The following is a 23,941-nucleotide window of genomic DNA, read 5'->3' as shown; positions in this document are numbered from 1 at the left end:
GAGGGAGGTCCAAAGGGAGGGACTATATGTATACATATAGCTGATTTCATATTGTTGTATAGCAGAAACTAGCACAACATTGTGAAGCAATTATGTGCCAATAAAAAAGAAATTAGGGAGCTCTAGTAATATCCCTCTCATGTGAGGACTCTGCTCAGTTCAGTTCAGTCACTCAGACGGGTCTGACTCTTTGTGACCCCATGGACTGCAGCACACCAGGCTTCCTTGCCCATCGCCAACTCCTGGAGTTTACCCAAACTCATGTCCATAGAGTCAGTGATGCCATCCAACCATCTCAGCCTCTGTCGTCCCCTTCTCCTCCTGCCTTCAGTCTTTCCCAGCATCAGGGTCTTTTCAAATGAGTCAGTTATTTGCATCAGTTGGCCAAAGTATTGGAGTTTCAGCTTCAGCATCAGTCCTTCCAATGAATACTCAGGACTGATTTCCTTTAGGATGGACTGGTTGAATCTCCTTGCTGTCCAAGGGACTCTCAAGAGCCTTCTCCAACACCACAGTTCAAAAGCATCAATTCTTTGGTGCTCAGCTTTCTTTCTAGTCCAACTCTCACATCCATACACGACTACTGGAAAAACCATAGCTTTGACTAGACGGACCTTTGTAGGCAAAGTAATGTCTCCCATCTGCAGTGATTTTGGAGCTCCCAAAAATAGTCTCTCACTGTTTCCCCATCGATTTGCCATGAAGTGATGGGACTGGATGCCATGATCTTAGTTTTCTGAATCTGGAGTTTTAAGCCAACTTTTTCACTCTCCTCTTTCACTTTCATCAAGAGGCTCTTTAGTTCTTCACTTTATGCCATAAGTGTGGTGTCATCTGCATATCTGAGGTTATTGATATTTCTCCTGGCAATCTTGATTCCAGCTTGTGCTTCATCTAGCCCAGCATTTCTCATGATGTACTCTGGATATAAGTTAAATAAGCAGGGTGACAATATACAGCCTTAATGTACTCCTTTCCCTATTTGGAACCAGTCTGTTGTTCTATGTCCAGTTCTAACTGTTGCTTCTTGACCTGCATACAGATTTTTCAGAATGCAGATCAAATGGTCTGGTATTCTCATATCTTTCAGAATTTTCCACAGTTTGTTGTGATCCACACAGTCAAAGGCTTTGGCATAGTCAATAAAGCGGAAGTAGATGCTTTTCTGGTATTCTTTTGCTTTTTCGATGACCCAACGGATGTTGGCAATTTGATTTCTGGTTCCTCTGCTATGTGGATGTAAATAATCCTTTCTTGATGGATAGTTCTATAGTTACTATTGTTTCTCCATTATATATAAACAATGCTGTGATGAACATACTCAATATATATTATAGACTTGCATCCATTAATTTTCAATTTAAATTCCTAGAGGAGGAATCACTGATTCAATAATAGAAAGATTCCAAATATTAATATCTCAAAATAGGTGATAGATGATCCCCATCCCTACACTTCTAAGTTTAACTATGAAACACAGGAACTTAAAGCCCAGCAAGTATGTATCCCAGATTCTCTTGAGTTAGGGATTTGTTTAGAATTCACAAATTAAGGAGGAGCCATGGTTCTCTGGGTCAGCTGAAGACTGACACAATACTACTGACTCAGTAGTATTTTTTTAGTAGTAGGGTTTTTAATTTTATTTATTTATTTTTGGCTGTGCTGGGTCTTTGTTGCTGTGAGGGCTTTTCTCCAGTCGTGGAGAGCGGGGGCTATTCTCTAAGTTGCTGTGCGTGGTCTTCTCATTGAGGTAGCTTCTCTTGTTGCAGAGCATGGACTCTTGAGCACGTAGGCTCAGTAGTTGCAGTTTCCAGGCTCTAGAGCTTGGACACAATAGTTGCGGCACAGGAACTTCGTTGTTCTGCAGCTCCTGGGATCTTCCTAGACCAAGGATCAAACCTGTGTCTCCTGCAGTGGGAGGCAGGTTCTTTACCACTAAGCCACTAGGGAAGCCCAGTAGTTGAGTTCTGCCTGTGACTTCTGACCTCCTCAGCGAGGCCCTCAGAGTCTTCAGGCATGCTTTGGAGAACCACGTATTGCAGTGTGGCCAGGAGCCTGGTATATCAGGCGTGACTTGTTTATGATCCTCCACCTCCAGACTTCCTGAAAAGGGCCTTCATGATCTACATGCTCCCAGACTCCCAGCTGTGTCATAAGCCTCAGGACAAGTGACTGCTGTTCTCCTAACTGCCCCTGGATTGATGCCACACCTACTGCCAAACTGCTTTTCAGGAAATATGTACCAAAGAAACTCCCAACAACAGCAGTCCATCAGAGTGGCATGTCTTCACACTTGTGCACTTGCTACTCTCAGTATTTTTCAACATCAGCAAAAAAAAAAAAAAAAAAATGGACCAAGCAAAGAAAATTCATCGTGATTTTTACTTACATTTCTTGGACTGAAACTATTGTATTTTGTTGGTCATCTTTTTTCTTCCTTTGTGAACTGTGTGTTAATGTCTTTGGTTATTAGATCTCCTCTTTTGATTAGTGTGCAGGCTAAGTCACTTCAGTTGTGTCTGACTCTGTGCAACCCCATGGACCTTCGTCCACCAGGCTCCTCTGTCCGTGGGATTCTCCAGGCAAGAATACTGGAGTGGGTTGCCATGCCCTCCTCCAGGGGATCTTCCTGACCCAGGGATCAAACCCGTGTCTCCTGCATTGGTAGCAGGTTCGTTACCACTAGCATCACCTGGATGTTAGCACCTTCTCTTAAATGCTCTCCTCTTTAACATCACGCCTCTGTTTGACACTGCTTCTTTTGTATTTCAAGGAGGAATCATTTGTTTCAGTATATTAGATTTGGAGAGAAAAACTCAAATGCATTAGAGCAAATAACTATGTCTCCAAGTTAGAGAGTAGCTAGGTGTTCAGCAGGATAGGGTGAGTCATTGAACAGTCTGTCAGGGTAATTCCTTCTCTCTGTGCCCAAGAGGACAGCACCTTTAAATATCAAGAGCATCTTACAGTAGGAAGCATTTTAAATTAAAATAATTTTTAGGGCTTAGTAATGGCATCAGGTTAGTATATCTCCCTTTGTTACCTCCGTTCACTACCTGTTCTCTTTAGGTGCATGTGTGTGATGCATCACATCCTTGGCAAGGAAGAATGTAACGCTCTGCTGGGGAAAGGAGTTAGAGGGAGTAGGTTTATGCTTTATGGCTTTTGATCAACAGAAGGATTACCAAAGGATCTTTGGTGTGGACTTTGTCTCAGAATCTGTGTCACTCAATTCTCTAGGAACCACTGCCAACCAGATAGATTTGTCACATGAGATATAGCCTCATTTCTGTTCCTAGGTCTGAATCACTCTGAAACTCTTTATATTCCTTTCCAGTTCTTAATTCTCAATAAATTATGGCCATTTGGCCACAGTTCCCTGATCTTTTTGCCTTGATTCCTCTGCTTAAAGTCTACCTTGATTATGACACTCGTTTCTCTCTCTAAATATATAGAGAGCACTTTCTGATGGTGGTCTTTTTTTTTGATTGCCAGGACATTGTCATATTATTTAGTCTCATCTGGGAAAAAGGTCCTTTCTTTGCTCCTATAAGGCATTAGATTCTAAACAGGAAAATGGCAAGTTTGTGGCATCTTTTTCACGTCCCTCATGGCAAATGGCAATCCAAAAAAAAAAAAAAACCACCATCAGAAAGTGCTCTCTCTATATATTTAGAGAGAGAAACGAGTGTCATAATCAAGGTAGACTTTAAGCAGAGGAATCAAGGCAAAAAGATCAGGGAACTGTGGCCAAATGGTCATAATCTTTTCCCCAGATGAGACTGAATAATATGACAGTGTCCTAGGGAAGAACATGGAGAAGGAAATGGCAACCCACTCCAGTGTTCTTGCCTTGAGAATCCCAGGAACGGGAGCCTGGTGGGCTGCCATCTATGAGGTCGCACAGAGTCTGACACAAATGAAGCGACTTAGCAGCAGCAACAAGGAAGAACAAGATTTTCTAACGCAGGCTCCCTCCTCTCCAAATTCCTGGCAGATATTCTGTTTTCAGAAATCTATGCTAGCCATATTTTCTTTTTACACACTCTTAATAATAGGTCAGAAAGAAAAATAGACACACACACATACACATATATACAGTCTTTATTTTGATGTAACAATATATATTCATACAAAGAATATCACACAGTTGCAGAAGAGACCGCCTAATGAATGGATGTGGGATATTCATTTTTTTGGGGTGGGGTTGCATTTACCAGTCTGAGAATCATGTTGATGTATGTTATCCATCAAGTGCTTGCTGACTGTTAATGTGACTTGTTTCAGAATGAAAATACATACTTGTGAGGGTTAATATTTATTGACTATTAAACATTTTACTGCAAAACCTCGTTCTCATGCATTTATTGCTCATACAAGTTCTTTTTATAGGAAAATTAGAATATAATCATTCTTAAATTGTTTTAAAATGGGCCAGTCAAAAAGCAGAACACTTCAAAGTACAGATAGCAATTAATATCTTCGGTTTCTTTTAAAATAGGAATTGTACCCTCTAAATCTAGTTAGCTATTTTTGGAGCAGTCTTATTCAAGAATATCAAAATACTTTAAAACATATTATCCTTCCCTTTGAAAATGTATCTGTGTAGGACAAAATTTTCATACTGTTTTCAATTTAGAAATAACCTTGATACTGCTTGTGATAAGATAATCTGACCTATTAGTAGTTTTGCTCATATTAAAAATATACATCACCACCTGCAAGTGGGTGGTATTGTTCCCCACATCCCACCATGTATACCTGGAACTTGTGATTTTGAACTTATTTTGAAAAAGGTTCCTTGAAGATGTGATTAATCTAAGGATCTTGAGATTAGGATGGCCCCAAATCCAATGATATGTATCCTTATAAAAAGAAGGGATGGCAGAGAGAAATAAAAAATATGTCTTCCACATGAAGACAGACTCAGAGATAGAAATTATGCAGACACAAGCCAAGGAACAACTAGGGTTGTCAACAGCTGCTAGAAGCTAGGACAGAGGTATGGATTCTTCTAGCTGCTTGATTTTGGACTTCCAGCCTCTAGAACTGTTGGAAAATGACTTTCTGTTGTTTTCAGACTCCACATTTGGGTAATTTGTTACAGCAGCCTTAGGAAACCAGTGTCATCTATTCTTTCCTTTATTCTCCCTTCTCTTCTTTTCTACTTTCCTTCCTTCTTTCCTTATCTTTTGATTCACTTAACAAACCTTTGTGTGCCTATAAGTGATAGGACAGTCCTACTGTGTAGTCTAGAGAAATTGGAAATATAACAGTTATAAAAGGCACAGCCACCTTGTCTTAAAAGCATTTATTTTACTACATTTTAGCATTTCTACTGTACACAGTCTTTCTTGCTTTTCTCTTATCATGAGTTCTTGTGGCCTCTTCTACATTGACCTCAGTAACTGAGCATGCTTCTGACAAATGTCACTTTAAATGTGAATATTAAATTATTTGACTTTGTGTGTGCCAAGCATTGTTCTGGAAAAGTTGAACTGGTTCTCAGTAGTGATCATACTCCCCAATAAAGGCACTGGCTAGTCTTGGGAATGGGAGCCTTTGTCTGCACCCACCCTGGTGCACTCCATACTTTCAGGGCTCTGGGGATCCAGCACCAGCCACTGTGGCCCTGTGTCCAGGTCTCCCTTCTCCCACTCTGCCCACCTTGAAATGCCCTCCATCTCCCTTCCCTTTCCTCCCCAAAGCTTCTATTCCCTCAGTTCCTATGTTCTTTTTCAAAAAATAGATATCAAAGTTTTATTTAATATAGATTTTTCTGTTTTGTTTTGACTTTTAATTGGAGAATAATTGCTTTACAGTGGTGTGTTGATTTCTGCCATCAACAATGTGAATCAGCCATAAGTATAAATATGCCCCCTCCCTCTGGAGCCTCTGTCCCCACCCTCCTCAGCTTCCATGTTCTTTGTACTTTCCACCTCACCCAAACTTCCTGTTACAGCTTACACATACTACATGATCTGGGTGTCATCTTCTTCCATGCCTTGCTCACTAGGTGTCAGATGCACCAGTTTTTTGGATGTTTCTCCAAGATTCCAGTTATACTCCTGCCTCAGTGCCCAGGAAGGTTCTTCCTGAAGTAGTCACATGGTTCATTCTCTCACTTCATTCCAATCTCTGCTTTTAAATGTTATTTCTTCAGAGAGAACTCTGATCACCCTACTCCCTAGGCTACTTTATTTCTCCTCATTGCACTTACCATTTTTGGAAGTTAGACCATATATTTACAAATCTAGTTTTTTTATGAATTAGAATGTAGGTTTCAGGAAGAGAGACTCCATCTGCTGTGGGTCTAGTCTCTGGAACTACATCTGGCACGTAGTAGGCATCCATATTTGTGAGGGAGGGAATAAATGAAGTGAGAGCCAGCCACTGGGATGAAGCAGTGAAATCCAAAGATAGTTGTTGCTCCTCCTTACAACACAGATGCATTGTAGTAGCGGCTTTCCAGTGACTTTTTAAAAATATGCTTTATAACAAGCATTTACCATGTATAAAGTGCTTTCGAAAATCCAAGTACCATATTGCTTAAAACAGCCCCCATTTTTATAGCTGAAGAAACAGATTCAGTGAGACTAATTGACTTAGCAGCTAACGGCACACAACTTAAGAATGGCAGAGCTAGAATTCAAACCTTGGTTTCCAGATTTCAAGTCCAAGACATTAAGAACCGTCAGCACCACCACCACCACAGCAAGCCCCAAAAGTCTGTACATGACAGTCTCTCTCTCAATGACAGAGACCTTCCTATACTGTGTTGATGGGGGTTGAAGGTAGTATTTCATGTGATGTTGGTCTGTTTATCACTAAGTCATCATATAGGCGGCCATTTATTTCTTCAGTGCTTGAAGCATGCTCCTAATGATTGAGCACAAGTGCTTACACCTAAGGCTGATGGTGTCACTGCATCTTCTGTGGGTATATTTCCACCATCATGTCATTGTCTTGCTTATGGACAACAGGAGTGGAAATGAATATGAGTAAGAGCAGCAGTTAACATCCCCTGACCACCTGCCATATGCCAGAGACTTTGCATCCATTACTTCTAATCCTTAAAACCACCCTGAGATATTACTTTCTGCATCTTATGATCAAGAAAACAGACCTGGAGGGATAAGGAAGCTCTTCCAAAGTCACAGTAACAAAGTGCATGGCTATTATTTTAATCCCAGTCTTGACTCTAAGGATGGACTCCTAGCCATTGTGTTGGGGTTTCAGTCTTTCAGAAGTAGAGTCAATACCAGTCACTGCAGATGCCTGAACAATACAAGTATTCATACCAACAATTCCTGACAACCAGAACCTCATAGTCAATGGCAAAAATTTTCATTTTCATTTTCATTTGAGTGAAAAGTATACATTTTACCTGAACATGCATACTTCATGCTTAATGAATATTTCTGAAAGTTCTCTTGTGATTATAATTTGAGGAGCTGGGCTGCAAAAAGATAAACCATATATCAGTTTGTAGATTAAAATTCTCCTAATTTTTCTCCAAATTGCATAAAACATAAATCATCTTATTGAGTATGTGGAGGTTTCAGAGAATAAATATATTTTGGCCTAAAATCATCATGAACTGGTTCAATAAAACTTGTCCAGAGAAATGTTTTGATTTTTACTGTTGCTCAGGCTTTGCTCATATCAGATAAAGGACTTAAGCTGTCTATAATTAGATCTCAGTCCTGTTATTGGATCTCTAGTTTTTTTTTTTTTTTTTTTTTTTCTGAAGTAAGAGCCTGTACATAAGCGGGAAGAGGAGCCTGAATAAACAGAAGCAGAGAGCATCATAGTGGGGTTTGACAGTGAAGAGTTGAGGTACACCAATATACATATTGGATGTTTGGCAATTTTGAAGTATTATGTTTCCAGAACAAAACAGCAGGAATTGAAGCCTGACCAGCTTCTGGGTCATTGTTCTCATGATTCATGTTTTCGGGGCTTGTGGTCATCATTTTGGTCACCAACCATACCAGTCTTGAGGAAAGATACACATATCACATGGGTATCATACCTGAGAAAGAGCAGAGTGGGGGCTTCTTCCATCTTCTCCTCTTTGTCTTCACAACTCAAGCTGATCTGCCTCTTTCCTTTCACCTCCTTTTTATTGAGTGGCATAAAGTGTTCTTTTCTAAAATTTGAATAATTTTTTATTTTATTTATTTTACTTTTTGGCCATGCCATGTGGCTTGCAGGATCTTGGTTCTCTGACCAGGGATCTTAGTTCACCTACCAGGGATCTTAGTTCTCTCGCGAGGGATTGAACCAATGCCCCTTGCAGTGGAAGCACGAAGTCTTAACCCCTGTACCTTGAAGGAAGTCCCAAATGTTCTTAATTTTATGGAAACATTTGAGTTGCTGCTGCTGCTGCTGCTAAGTTGCTTTAGTTGTGTCCGACTCTGTGCGACCCCATAGATGGCAGCCCACCAGGCTCCCCTGTCCCTGGGATTCTCCAGGCAAGAATACTGGAGTGGGTTGCCATTTCCTTCTCCAGTGCATGAAAGTGAAGTTGCTCAGTCCTGTGCGACTCCTAGCACCCCATGGACTGCAGTCTACCAGGCTCCTCTGCCCATGGGATTTTCCAGGCAAGAGTACTGGAGTGGGTTGCCATTGCCTTCTCTGAACATTTGAGTTACAGAGTATCAAAATAAATTGTCCTATCTTACTTATGATTCCTGGACTTTCTATAATATTTTTATACTAAAAATATAGCTAACCTTACAGGAATTTCCCTTTAGACTAAATTTTACCTTGGAGTTATAAAATACAGGGTTAGTAGAGATGAAGTAAGTTGTACACTATTTCTGATGTTCTGCTTTCCTATGCTAGCTTGAATGACCTTGCATTTGAAATTTTTTTGCAAATAGATTTTTTTGATGTAAACCATTTTTAAACTCTTTATTGAATTTGTTGCAATATTGCTTCTATGCTATATTTTGGTTTTTTGTCCATGAGGCATGTGGGATCTTAGCTCCCCGACCAGGGATTGAACCCACATGACCTGTACTGGAAGGTGAAGTCTTAACCACCAGACCACCAGGGAAGTCCTTGAATTGCTCTTTTTGTGTGTTAATGTAAGTACTCTCTGCCACTAGGGTGTGAAGCATATCAAATCAGTGTCATCAAAGAACTCCAGCTATATGTGTTCCAGCCCTAGAGATGGACTGTTAGTTGATTGTAGTCAGGAGTTTCCATTTCCTTCCTTAAGATCTTAGAAGTCATTTAGGAAATGGGTAACATTTATCTCTTTCCAGACACAAAAGTGAAATATTTAGATCAGACCTGTCTGATAAAGGGCTTCCCTGGCGGCTGTGATGGTTAAGTATCTGCCTGCAATGTGGGAGACCCAAGTTCGATCCCTGGTTTGGGAAGGTCCCCTAGGAGAAGGGAATGGTTAACCCACTCCAGTATTCTTGCCTGGAGAATTCCATGGACAGTGCAGCCTGGCGGGCTACATGTAGTCCATATGGTCTCAAAGAGTCGTTTAATAAAACTCTTTTCAGTGATGGGAATGCACAATACCTGTGCCGTTCCTATACAATAGCCACTAATTACATGTGCTTAGTGAGCACTTGAAATGTAGCTAGTGTGACTGAGGAACTGAATTTTTAATTTAATATAATTTATTCCTAATATATTCAATTTAAGTTTAAATAGCTACATTTCTGGCTAGCAGCTCCTCACAGTGCTGGTTTAGATTGTTATTCCCATGAGCATGTATGTTCCAAGACCAATAATTGGAACTCTCAATTATTAGTGAATGGCCAAATCTAGTTTTTGCCAGTGAAGATACATCATGAAGGCAGTTTCTTGAAAACTATGTCTGCTTCTTTGTAGGACTCTTGGATAGGTCTGTTACGCCAGGTTATCTTCATTTTCATCCTGATTGCAAGGGTGGGTGTGTAAGTCTCCAAGTGTGTGATTTCAGTGGTGATTTGCCATTAGAAACTCTTCTAGACTGAAATTTACTTACACCTGACCTTTTTAATCAATATGCTTTCCACTTATCTGATTTGGAATCCCTTCACGTAATGATTATATTCTGTGAATTACCAACAAAAGTTTTCTGCAGAAAATAAGTAAACAGCCTTCTCAAGGTCACAGTCTTTTCAAACGAAAGAAAGATATTGCTGTTTGGAATCAAATGGAAATTTGGTGTGTTAGTCTTCAGGGCTTCCCCAGGTATTTCTGGTTCACTTCCTTTTGGCTAAGTACTTCCAAGCTGTGCTACAATCAGACGGGGCCATGTGATCATTCTGGCCAATGAATTAGAGGAAGTTCTGCGTGCCACTTTGGGGTCAAGTATTTAATTGTTGATGCAAGATACTGGAGAACTCTTTCCTTCAACACAGCAATTGGCAATCTTCAAGATGGTGCCTGTTCCATCAACTTGGGACCCGGAATGACTAAGATGAGCAGAGACTTCTTGAAAACTTGCAAGATATACATGATATGGAAAAGATATATGATATGGTTAAGAAACAAATCTTTGGTATTTGCTGTCAGCAGACTGATACATGTCTAAGTAAAGGTTGTGAATAGTTCAAAATAGCAGTGAAACATGGAGAGGGATGAACTATCCGAAGTTGAAATCAACCAATTTCACCTTTGTCAAAACCTGCATGACACTAGATGAGGACATCAAGAAGGCTTGGAAACCTCGGGGAATCAGGCAATTTGTGGAACCTTCGATAAAGTGCTTTTTAATAAACAAGTATCCATGCAGTTTTTATCTATAGAGTGAAAGAGGTGCTTTGGGGGGTCCAGTAGTTTCAGAATAAATTATTCCCATGTTAAAGGGTCATGCAGAACATCCCTTGATCTGTGGCCAGCATCAGTTGAAGAGAGGATGCTGAGCAGGTGGGGTTATGTTTTGATCTGTATTTCTTAGTTTTGAAGAGGAAACAGTGACAGACAGAAGATAAATAGCTTGAGGCAGGATGTTGGCAAAGATATATGCTTAATTTCATACAATTACTGTTGCTTATTCTGAAGCCTAGGCTTGAAATTTGTGTAACAGTTCTTATATTAGGAAATCTAATAAACTCTAATAGATATTATGTTGATAATACCAGGCTTTTTGGGTCTTAAACTCCAGTTTTATTAATAAGATCTCTTAAAGGAATCACACAAACTATTGTTTTCAATTTTAAAAAACCTTATAAATCCCATGGTGGATTCATGTCAATGTATGGCAAAACCAATACAGAATTATAAGTAAAATAAAAAATTAAAAAAAAAATTATTATGAGCTAATTCAGTTCTTCAGGTCCCACATGCTCTTAATGATTAATTAAAGCAGTGATACTAATTAATAATTATTAGTATTAATTATTATAATTCCATTACTAATAGTGCCAATTATAGCAACAACAATAGTAATGATAGTAATTAATAGCTTCTATTTTAATGATCTTTCTATTCCTCTGGCAATATAGTAAACATTGTACTCAAATTATCTCATATAATGCTCACAACACTCTATTTTATATTTTACAGAAAAGAAAATAGTTTCTAAAGTTTGGGGAACTTGATGCAGGCTCAATGGCTGATATGTAGCAGAACTCTTACTTGAAATTTGAGTTGTGTGACTCCAAAGACTATTTTCTTTCCTTTTTTTAAATTTAAAATGCAATATTTATTTGTTTATGCTATTACATTGCTTCTTTCTCAAATTGAAGTTCATATATTGGCTTTTTAAAAATATATAAATTTATTTATTTTAATTGAAGGTTAATTACTTTATAATATTGTATTGGTTTTGCCATACATCAACATGAATCTGCCACAGGTATACACAGGTTCCCCATCCTGAACCCCCTTCCCTTCTCCCTCCCCATACCATCCCTCTGGGTCATCTCAGTGCACCAGCCCCAAGCATCCAGTATCATGCATTGAACCTGGAATGGCGATTTGTTTCATATATGATATTATACATGTTTCAATGCCATTCTCCCAAATCATCCCACCCTCTCGCTCTCCCACAGAGTCAAAAAGACTGTTCTATACATCTGTGTCTCTTTTGCTGTCTCACATACAGGGTTATCATTACCATCTTTCTAAATTCCATATATATGCGTTAGTATACTGTATCGGTGTTTTTCTTTCTGGCTTACTTCACTCTGTATAATAGGCTCCAGTTTCATCCACCTCATTAGAACTGATTCAAATGTATTCTTTTTAATGGCTGAGTAATACTCCATTGTGTATATGTACCACAGCTTTCTTATCCATTCATCTGCTGGTGGACATCTAGGTTGCTTCCATGTCCTGGCTATTATAAACAGTGCTGCGATGAACATTGGGGTACATGTGTCTCTTTCAATTCTGGTTTCCTTGGTGTTTATGCCCAGCAGTGGGATTGCTGGGTCATAAGGCAGTTCTATTTCCAGTTTTTTAAGGAATCTCTGCACTGTTCTCCATAGTGGCTGTACTAGTTTGCATTCCCACCAACAGTGTAAGAGGGTTCCCTTTTCTCCACACCCTCTCCAGAATTTATTGCCTGTAGACTTTTGGATTGCAGCCGTTCTGACTGGCGTGAAATGGTACCTCACTGTGGTTTTGATTTGCATTTCTCTGATAATGAGTGATGTTGAGCATCTTTTCATGTGTTCGTTAGCCATCTGTATGTCTTCTTTGGAGAAATGTCTATTTAGTTCTTTGGCCCATTTTTTGATTGGGTCATTTATTTTTCTGGAATTGAGCTGCATGAGTTGCTTGTATATTTTTGAGATTAGTTGTTTGTCAGTTGCTTCATTTGCTATTATTTTCTTCCATTCTGAAGGCTGTCTTTTCACCTTGCTTATAGTTTCCTTTGTTGTGGAGAAGCTTTTAAGTTTAATTAGGTCCCATTTGTTTATTTTTGCTTTTATTTCCAATATTCTGGAAGGTGAGTCATAGAAGACCCTGCTGTGATGTTTGTCGGAGAGTGTTATCCTAAATGGTGAAAAATTGAAAGCATTTCCCCTAAAGTCAGGAAGAAGGCAAGGGTGCCCACTTTCACCACTACTATTCAACATAGTTTTGGAAGTTTTGGCCACAGCAATCAGAGCAGAAAAAGAAAGAAAAGGAATCCAAATTGGAAAAGAAGAAGTAAAACTCTCACTGTTTGCAGAAGACATGATCCTCTACATAGAAAACCCTAAAGATACCACCAGAAAACTACTAGAGCTAATCAATGAATATAGTAAAGTTTCAGGATATAAAATCAACACTCAGAAATCCCTTGCATTCCTATACACTAATAATGAGAAAGTAGAAAAAGAAATTAAGGAAACAATTCCATTCACCATTGCAATGAAAAGAATAAAATACTTAGGAATATATCTACCTAAAGAAACTAAAGACCTATATATAGAAAACTAAAAAACACTAGTGAAAGAAATCAAACAGGACACTAATAGATGGAGAAATATACCATGTTCATGGATCAGAAGAATCAATATAGTGAAAATGAGTATACTACCCAAAGCAATTTATAGGTTCAATGCAATCCCTATCAAGCTACCAATGGTATTTTTCACAGAGCTAGAACAAATAATTTCACAATTTGTATGGAAATACAAAAAAACTCAAATAGCCAAAGCAATCTTGAGAAAGAAGAATGGAACTGGAGGAATCAACCTGCCTGACTTCAGGCTCTGCTACAAAGCCGCAGTCATCAAGACAGTATGGTACTGGCACAAAGACAGAAATATAGATCAATGGAACAAAATAGAAAGCCCAGAGATAAATCCACGCACCTATGGACACCTTATCTTTGACAAAGGAGGCAAGAATGTACAGTGGATTAAAGACAATCTCTTTAACAAGTGGTGCTGGGAAAACTGGTCAACCACTTGTAAAAGTATGAAACTAGATCACTTTCTAACACTATACTCAAAAATAAACTCAAAATGGATTAAAGATCTAAACATAAGACCAGAAACTATAAAATTCCTAGAGGAGAACATAGGCAAAACACCCTCCAAAGACTATTTTCATAATATAATATAATGTACAGTTTTTTTCTGGACTAAGCTTTAGTTGTCTCAGATGGTTAAAAATCTGCCTGCAATGCAGGAGACGCAGGTTTGATCCCTTAGTTGGGAAGATTCCCCTGGAGGAGGGAACGGCAACCCATTCCAGGATTCTTGCCTGGAGAATCCCACGGACCAAGGAGCCCGGTGGGCTATAGTCCCTGGGGTCGCAAAGAGTCAGACACAACTAAGCAACTAACACACACACAGAAGCTTTAGAATGTTAGCTTTAATATAGTCTGTACCTCAGTTGTATTTGGTTAAACTTTTTATTCAAAGGCATTACCCATAAGAAAATAATCTTTAAAAAAATTTGAATTTCTTACCTCAGATGAATTCTTTGATGGCCTGTTATCTTTTAAAGGTATAATGCTTAAGGAAAATGTGAAAGTCAAAGCAAAAATAACAAACGTAGGTTATGCAGTAATTTTTTTTTAAATGAAAAGGAATGCCAAGGCCACAGCTTATTTATTACCTATTACCCTGTGGAGGCTTCAAAGGAGGCATGGTGCATCAGACTGGGATAGGCTTGTCTGGCAATTTCTACTGCTTGGTATGCCGTGTTCAATTCACATCTAATGGACAGCACACAGGTAAGCTGATTTTTTGCACTGCCTCTGAGCAATTAAGAGAACTGGGCAAGTTTCTACACCTTCTCGGAAGTCATTTTACTTCTTTGTAAAGTGCAGGTGTGGACTGAGATGACTCTAAGCTCATTCCATTACTAGTTGTCTCTGATATCCTGACATCATGAAAACTTTTGTTTCTGATAGATTCATGGGTCGGTCAGCCAAGAATTTTCCTGGGGTACCAATTGATAAGACATATGTGGCAGATTCAGAGTGTTAATGTAGCTCTTCAGGAACTACAGTTCCCAGAATTCCCTTTGTGTACAGTTCTGGGCTGGAGTGAGCCACAAAAGGTGTTTCACACAAGATTTGGAAGGTGGAAGGAACAGCAATATTCAGTTTATGCTCAGGATGGTACGAAGTGTTGTTGCATCCCAGGCAAGTTGTTATCTATCTGCTGACACTTCTTTAAAAATATATATTTTTTAAACTGGAGGCTAATTGCTTTTCAATGTTGTGTTGGTTTCTGCTGTACAACACTGTGAATCAACCATAAGTATACACATGCCCCCTCTCTCTTGAATCTCCCTCCCACTCCCACTGCTTCCTACCCTTCTGGCGCCACATCCAGTGCTGCAGCCAGACCACTCTCAGCTTCTCTGACTCCTGAGTCAGGTAGAGATTTAACTGCATGAAAACAGGCACCAGCTTCTCTTTCAAATCATTCCCATCGTCCATGTCGGAGGCTCAGTGGCAGTGCCACTCTGATGCAGTTTTGCAGCCGTTCTCCTGCGTCCCAGCCCATTCCTGTAAGGATCTTTTTCAGCTTACTTGCCTCACTTCTCATCCTTCTTCTGTTCCTGAATGCATTGGCTGCTCCCCCTCACTGCAGAAGCCATAGCTCAATAGATTCTTTAACTCACATTTGTTTAAGATTAAACCCCTTCTGTAAGTCTCTTATTATATAAATCTCCTAATGGCCCTGTTTCTCTGATCTAGCTCTGACTAACACAAGTTGCAGAAACATCTCAGGGAAGGTAATTGGATGGAGAAAGGAGAATCTAGTGGAATTCTTAGAGAAATAATGTTTATCATTGGAAGGATTTTTTGTTCAGCCATTTGTGGGACTTTAGTGGGAGAACTGAGGCAACAATCAGTATTTACTAAGTTGCCCTTGAAGAAAGAGGTGGGGGTCTAGTTCAGTTCAGGGCTTTTGTTTTTTGAGAGGGAATGCATATTAGGGAGCCAGGATGAAACTGACTAGAAGGCAACAGAGAATGAGGCTGTTATTAGTGGTGTTGCTACCATGTTTCCCCAGGCAGAGCTCACAATCACCTGTAAACACATATTAAAACCTATTTAAAGTATTAGGCTACCTGATACAACACCATGCCTTAACGTGGCTCTGAAAACCATGGGCCATTTCTATTCCATCCATGCCCTAAGTCTTGTGGTGCCACTTCAAAAATGGCACTTTCTGCAACTATCAACAAAAATGATTCCCTCTTCCACTTGAAGTGTTAAAATAAGTAATCAGTGTTACTCCTGCTGCTGCTGCTGCTAAGTCGCTTCAGTCGTGTTCGACTCTGTGTGACCCCATAGATGGCAGCCCACCAGGCTCCCCCATCCCTGGGATTCTCCAGGCAAGAACCTTGGAGTGGGTTGCCATTTCCTTCTCCAATGCATGAAAGGGAAAAGCAAAAGTGAGGTCGCTCAGTCGTGTCTGACTCTTAGTGACCCTGTGGACTGCGGCCTACCAGTTTCCTCCATCCATGGGATTTCCCAGGCAAGAGTACTGGAGTGGGGTGCCATTGCCTTCTCCGAATCAGTGTTAATACCCCATCCTAAAGCAATTTCTGTCATTTCAAACAACTTATGTTTTTCTTTACTAGTTAAAGGCACAGTAGGCTATTTGGGGCTTCACGTACAAGCAACACATTGCTTCTTGGTTTGAGTGACTGTCATAAGTTTCAAATTCCCAGAAAATAATGTAGGAATTGTGAGGTTCAGGCATCCCTAACTGCATGGTGCCATCTAATTCAATTTATTCTTTTGTTCTGTCACCGATAGAATATAAAAGAAGCTTCAAAAGCCTGTGGAGGAGGAAAATTCACAAATTTAATCTTAGTAACATATATTAAAAATAAACAGAAGGATGGTGAATCATGATAGAGATGTGAGCACTCATTTTCTGTGTGATCAAAGGAGTGTTGATCCTCAGGGGTGTATGGCCATCAAAGACAGCCAGAGTCATCTCACAACACTTCACAAGCACCATGTGTGTGTGTGATCAGTCTTGTCTGACTCTTTGCAACCCCATGGATGGTAGCCTGCCAGGTGCCTTTGCCCATGGAATTTTCCAGGCAAGAATATTGGAGTGGGTTGCCATTTCCTACCTTCCTGACCCAGGGATCGAACTTGTGTCTCTTGAGTCTCCTGCATTGGCAGACAGATTCTTTACCACTGCACAAATGCTATGCACAGGCAGAAGTAGTGTTGTCTGCAAAAACTGAAGTGGGCCCTCTTCTTTCTTTCTTAGTTTTTCTAGAGTTTTCCTTTGTTAATAGGCTGAGTCAAACCTTCTAAGCATCTCCCTCAGCCCGTTCATCAAATGTGGGAAAAAACATAAAAGGAACAGAAAAGCAAAGCATAGTATGTTGTCATCCATTAAGCGTAGTGTTTAATAAACATTCTTTTTTCCCATGCATCGTATTTGCGTCTGATGTCTCATGTGGTGAATTTTTATGTCAACTTGACTAGGCTGTAGTGCCTGGTTGTTTTCCAAATATCAATGAAGATTGCTCTAACGGTGTTTTTTTAAAAGATGTGATTCACATTTAAATCTGTTGAATTTAAGGAAAGCAAACGGTACTGGTAATGTGGGTGGGCCTCATCCAATCAGTTGAAGGTTGTAAGATCAAACATTGAGTTCCTGTGGAGGAAGGAGTTCTGCCTCCAGGCTGCCTTTGGACTCAAGGCTGCAACATCAGCTCTTGTCAGAGTTTTCAGCCTGTCAGCCTGTTCCACAGCTTTTGGACTTAGCCCCTGTGTCTTGTAAGCCAGTTCCTTAAGATAAGTCTCCTTGTCTCTCTTTCTCTCTGCCTCTCCCTCTTTTTCTATGTGTGTGTATGTGTGTGCATGCCAAGTCACTTCAGTCATATCCAACACTGTGTGACCCTGTGGACTATAGCCCGCCAGGTTCCTCTGTCCATGGAATTCTCCAGGCAAGAATACTGGAGTGGGTTGCCATGCCTTCCTCCAAGGGATCTTCTGGATCCAGGGATCAAACCCAGGTCTCCAACACTGCAGGCAGATTCTTTACCAGCTGAGCTACCAGGGAAGCCCTTTTCTATGTGTGTGTGTGTGTATACACATTTATGTGTGTACGTGTGTGTGTGTTTGCCAAGTCACTTCAGTTGTGTGCAACTCTTTGCAACCACAAGGACTGTAGCCCACCAGGCTCCTCTGTCCATGGGGGATTCTCCAGGCAAGAATATTGGAGTGGGTTGCCATGCCCTCCTCCAGGGGATCTTCCCAACCCAGGGACTGAACCCATGTCTCAGGTTTCCTGCATTGGCAGGTGGGTTTCTACCACTGTGCCTGGGAAGCCCTTATGTGTGTGCATCCATCTGTATATCTGTATACCTACCTAGTTATCTATCTGGATATGTACATCCTGTTTCTCTGGAAAACCCTGACTAATACCGCACATTTTAAACAACGTTATTAGAAAGATAAATAAGAACATGAGTTTTTGTATCAAAAACTTCTAGGGATTTGAATTCTAGGTTTGCAACTTATTAACCTTCTAACCTTTGGGAATTTTTTTAAAGCCTCTGTAATCTTCATTTTTTAACAGCTGTAAAAATAGGAATGATAAAATAATAACATATTAGACTCTGTGTGCCCGACACTGTTAAATGCCTCGCACACATTACTTGATATTCACAGCTGTCTGAAGCAGGGAAGTGATGTGGACACATTTGCATCTCATCAAGTTTCTCTCTGCAGGTCCGAGGCTCTGTGGTGGGAGAAACAAATCCCCGCGTCTCCATGTGCTCTTCATTCTACCAGTCTGGGGCTTTGGTAGTTTCTCCTGATTGCACCCAGGTCCAAACTTTAACATTTATTAAAAGATTTACCCAAGCTTATTAAACAGATGTCACCATCGTCAATACAAAAATGGCAAATAAAGCTCATTTACTTTCCTGTGAAGCTGACAGATTGTAGAATCCCCTCCTATTATCCAGTGGACAGGCTCTGGCTACATCTGGGGTTGAAGATGCTCCAGGCTGTTTTCTCTGTAGGATCAATGGGATTTTTTTGACAATACATGCTGATGAATCCAAAATGTGGCCAATAACCCTTTGTAGTTTCTCTCAATGCAAACATAAGAAACAAATACCATACATTAACACATACATGTGGAATCAGGAAGAATGGTACAGATGAACCTCTTAGCTGGGCAGGAGTAGAGATGCAGACACCGGGAGTGGATGTGTGGCCATGGTAGGGAGGCAATGAACTGGGAGATTAGGATTGATGTCTGTGCACTGCCATATGTAAAATAACTAGCTAGTGGGAAGCTGCTGTATAGCACAGGGAGCTCAGCTCCGTGCTCTCTGATGACCTAGAGGGGTGGGATGGGGAGTGGCAGGGAGCTCAAGAGGGAGCAGATATATGTGCTTATATAGCTAATTCACTTCATTGTACAACATTGTAAAGCAGCTATACCCCAATTAAAAAATATTTTAAATGACTGGTGCTGCTGCTACTGCTGCTAAGTCGCTTCAGTCATGTCCGACTCTGTGCGACCCCATAGACTGCAGCCTACCAGGCTCCTCTGTCCCTGGGATTCTCCAGGCAAGAACGCTGGAGTGGGTTGCCATTTCCTTCTCCAATGCATGAAAGTGAAAAGTGAAGGTGAAGTCGCTCAGTTGTGTCGGACTCTTAGCGACCCCATCGACTGCAGCCTACCAGGCTCCTCCATCCATGGGATTTTCCAGGCAAGAGTACTGGAGTGGGGTGCCATTGGATGACTGAGCCCATTTCTTTTCACTGTGTTAGTACCCATTTCTCTTATTCTCAGGGTGCTGAAAATTGGTGAATCATTTACCTCCTATATGTCCAAAAGTTTGTGCTTTCTGTGAATATTCCAAGATCCTAAAGGACCTCAACAGAAATTTTAAAGGGATAGTGTTAAGTGAGAAGTAAACATTTTGTCTTCATATAAGTGCACTGATTCTTTTTTTTTTTTTTTCTGTTAAATCTAGTATCCAGTATTCTTCACTACTATTTTAAATTTTTATGCATAGGGCTGGATGATATACCAGAGTTATTGTTTAACTTTTATTCTTATGTAATATTTTCACTTCCTAGACATCCCTTCTAATCTCCAAATTGCCTTAAAACCAAAACCAAATTGCCTAAAACCCAAGTCTTGAATAATAGCTGTCCTCCAAGTTCTCTCTGTATTTTTGGTGTTAGGTTAAATGCATTATATGCAGGTGTGTGTGTGTGTGTGTGTGTGTGTGTCTGTGTGTGTGTGTGTGTGTCTCTGTGTGTGACTCTGTGTGTGTGTGTGTTAGTCATTCAGTTGTGTCTGACTCTTTACAACCCCATGGACTGTAGCTTGCCAGGCTCCTCTGTCCATGGGATTCTCCAAGCAAGAATACTGGTGTGGGTTGCCATTTCCTTCTCCAGGGGATCTTCCTCACCCAGGGATCAAACCCGGGTCTCCTGCATTGCAGGCAGATTCTTTATTGTCTGAGCCACCAGGGAAGCATTATCTCAATCAATTCCAGAATTTTTTCTGTTGGGACTCTTACTCATATTGGAGCTCATTTAAATTCATGCTTAAGAATGCCACTCAGCTCCCCCAGGTCAGGCTGCTATGGAGTGGTGGAGCTGGGTGCTACTAGAGTTACCTTGCCTGTGAGCTGGAGACCCAGCAGGGCCCTGAAGTTTGCATCCCCTCCGGCAGTCCCGCATCAGTGCCTGCTCAGGAGGAAGGATGAAAGCCCAGCTCCCTTACATCAGGTCGGGGATGATTCTGAAGCTTAACCTCCACCCCAGAGCTCCTCTTTGTTTTTTTGTTTTTTTTTTTCTTTTGCCTGAGTTTCACCACTATGCTTGGCTTCCAGCGCTTCCCTGTTTTACATCTTTTGATCTCTTACGAGTCTTTCCTGTGACGCCATCCTTAAATGACCACTTGCATGTGAATCCTTCCTTAGGGTCTGATACTGGGTATCCTGGACCGATGATACCAACCCAGGGCTGTTGATATCAGAACTTCTTCTCTTCTGTATCCAACTTGAGCCCCAGTCTAAAAAGTGCCAGTTATTCTTCTATATAAGAGAAAATTCTGATTATGAGAAAAGATAATTACATACACAGTGTGTATACATTCATTCACTTGCCAAATATTTATTAAGTTCTTACTGCACACAGGTCTGGTCTAGGTACTGAGGATACTATGTCAAACAAACAGAACAGCAAGGTAGGTCTCATGAATTTACCTTCTAATAATAACTTATATGCAGAGTACATCATGAGAAACGCTGGGCTGGATGAAGCACAAGCTGGAATCAAGGTTGTTGGGAGAAATATCAATAATCTCAGATATGCAGATGACACCACCCTATGGCAGAAAGCAAAGAGGAACGAACTAAAGAGCCTCCTGATGAAGGTGAAAGAGGAGAGTGAAAAAATTGGTTTAAAACTCAACATTCAAAAAACTAAGATCATGGCATCCAGTCCCATCACTTCATGGCAAATAGATGGGGAAACAATGGAAACAGTGACAGACTTTATTTTCTTGGCTCCAGATGGTGACTACAGCCATGAAATTAAAAGACGCTTGCTTCTTGGAAAAAAACTATGACAAACCTAAACAGCGTATTGAAAGACAGAGGCATCGCTTTGCCGACAAAGGTCCATATAGTCAAAGCTATAATTTTTCCAGTAGTCATGTATGACTGTGAGAGTTGGATGTAAAGAAGGCTGAGCACTGAAGAACTGATGCTTTCAAATTGTGATGCTGGAGAAGACTCTTGAGAGTCCCTTGGACTGCAAGGAGATCAGTAAATCTTAAAAGAAATCAACTCTGAATACTCATTGGAAGGACTGATGCTAAAGCTGAAGCTCCAATACTTTGGCCACCTGATGCAAAGAGCTGACTTATTGGAAAAGACCATGTTGCTGGGAAGGATTGAAGGCAGGAGGGGAAATATTGAAGGCAGGAGGGGAAAGGGAGGACAGAGGATGGGATGGTTGAATGGCATTACTAACTCAATGGACATGGGTTTGAGCAAACTCCGGGAAACAGTCAAGGACAGGGAAGCCTTGCATGCTGCAGTCCAGTTCAAAGAGTCAGACGCAACTTATTGACTGAACAACAATAATTGTCGATAATGATAAGTGATATGAAGCAAAGAAAACAAAGGGAAGGACTGATTTCAATAGGGTGATCAGGGAAGGAGCATTGAAGTGAGATGGTGATATCCTCAATGAGAGCTGAATAAAAAGAAGTTGCTGGTGGCGTGACATTCTGACATCCTGCAGAGGAAAAAGCCAATCCCGCTCCTAAGTGGAAGCTGGATTTGGAGAGTTGGAGGAACAGAGAAGGCCAGAGTGGCTAGAGTATAAAGAGGGAGGGAAAGAGAGAAAGGTAAGAGAATAAAGAAGAGCTAGAGGCCAGATGGTAGAAAGTATGTAAGCCATGGGACAGCATTTGGGTTCTATTCTCTGTCACCCCTGGAGGTTTGTATTTTAAAGAGGTCACACCAACTGCACAGCTGAGAGTTGAGGATAGAAGGGCAAGAATGGACACAATGACCATTTAGCACATGATGGCTATACTTCGCAAGGAATATAATTGTCAGTCGGGTTAAGATGGTCCATGTGGATATGGAGAGATATGAACAGATTTGGCTTTTGAGATCCAGCTGCTAAGACATGAAGATGGATTGGATGTGATGAGTGAGGGCATAAGAAGTATAGGATAGCTTCATCCATTTAGGGGGTGAGTGAGTGAGTGGATGTGTGGCCATTTAATAAGAGGGGGGAGCTGGGGCTTTGGGGACAGGATAAATTGCATTCATATAATGTAGAAATCTAGTACTTATTGAATCCTTTAGTTTGTTTTTTTTTTTTTAAATGGTACTGAAGAATTTATTTACAGGGCAACAGTGGAGAAATAGACATAGAGGACAGACTTATGGACATGGGGAGAGGGGAGGAGAGGGTGAGATGTATGGAAAGAGTAACATGGAAGCTTACATTACCATATGTAAAATAGCCAATGGGAATTTACTGTATGGCTCATGAATCCTTTAGTTTTGTAAAATGTGAAATTTATCTTGGTTCCCGTGGCCTTTAATGAAGAAATTTATGTTGATTAATGGCAGCCGTTGCCTTTGGTAGTGAATGTGTTGCTTCTGCAATGAATAGGGTCCTTTCAAGAAGTTCAGTTGTATTCTACTATAGAGGTGTTCTCTCTGGGAAAGTCCTCCCAGCGGTTGTGAATTCTGTTCCCAATCACACATGGTCCCATTCTTTGCCCTGCAAAGAAATGGCAACACCCATTGAAGTCAGCCATAGGAATTTGGCTTTCACGGCCCTGAATTGTGCAGCTCCATGAATCCTGAAGATAAGAGTTGGAAAAAAAAAAAAAAAAGAGCAAATTGAGCAGAAGTGCCTGGCTCTTGCTTCAAGGGTGAGCTTGTGTCAACATTTCTTAAGCATGATTCTTACTCTTAAACCTTGGAGAATGGCTTTTGTAATGAGAAAAGAATTCTGTCCCCTCCCTCAATGTCAGTGTTTACGCTTCAGTCATTTGGCTTGTAAGAAACATCTGCTTTTCTTTAAAGGGAAAGACTTTATTTTAATTGTCAGTATCTGAGAGGGATTTCACTTCTTATAGGACTTGATATCAGCCTGTAACAGGCTTCGCAAAGTAGAATCACACTGTCTGAGTTGATGAAGTTTGACTTTTAGGCTTTTGGTGATGGAGTCCCCCTGGGTGAGGAGATTAGTAGTCTGTAATCCCATTTCCTCAGAGTATGATTCTCACTTGGAAGTGAAGTCGCTCAGTTGTGTCCAACTCTTTGCGACCCCATGGACTGTAGCCTATCAGGCTCCTCCCTCCATGGGATTCTCCAGGCAAGAGTACTGGAGTGGGTTGCCATTTCCTTCTCCAGGGGATCTTCCCGACCCAGGGATCAAACCTGGGTCTCCAGCATTCCAGGCAGATGCTTTAACCTCTGAGCCACCAGGGAAGTCTTGGAAGTCTTCCATTGAAAAGAATTTCTATAATTCTTCAGCTTTTCCAGT

General features: G+C 40.7%; 1 long non-coding RNA gene across 1 annotated transcript; it reads right to left on the bottom strand.

The window, feature by feature from the left end:
- Nucleotides 1-1,638: 1,638 nt before the first annotated feature.
- On the bottom strand, nucleotides 1,639-12,581 carry LOC120879012. Its single transcript, XR_005724688.1, has 3 exons — nucleotides 12,571-12,581; nucleotides 8,578-8,584; nucleotides 1,639-1,738 (listed from the first exon to the last, which is right to left on the bottom strand). It is a non-coding gene; the product is annotated as an uncharacterized LOC120879012 (long non-coding RNA).
- Between the last annotated feature and the right edge of the window lie 11,360 nt (nucleotides 12,582-23,941).

This window comes from Oryx dammah, unplaced genomic scaffold, assembly GCF_014754425.2.
Source record: "Oryx dammah isolate SB20612 unplaced genomic scaffold, SCBI_Odam_1.1 HiC_scaffold_19, whole genome shotgun sequence".
NCBI lineage: Eukaryota > Metazoa > Chordata > Mammalia > Artiodactyla > Bovidae > Oryx > Oryx dammah.
The sequence above is the reverse complement of the archived record's forward strand: the minus strand, read 5'-3'. Positions and strand labels throughout refer to the sequence as shown.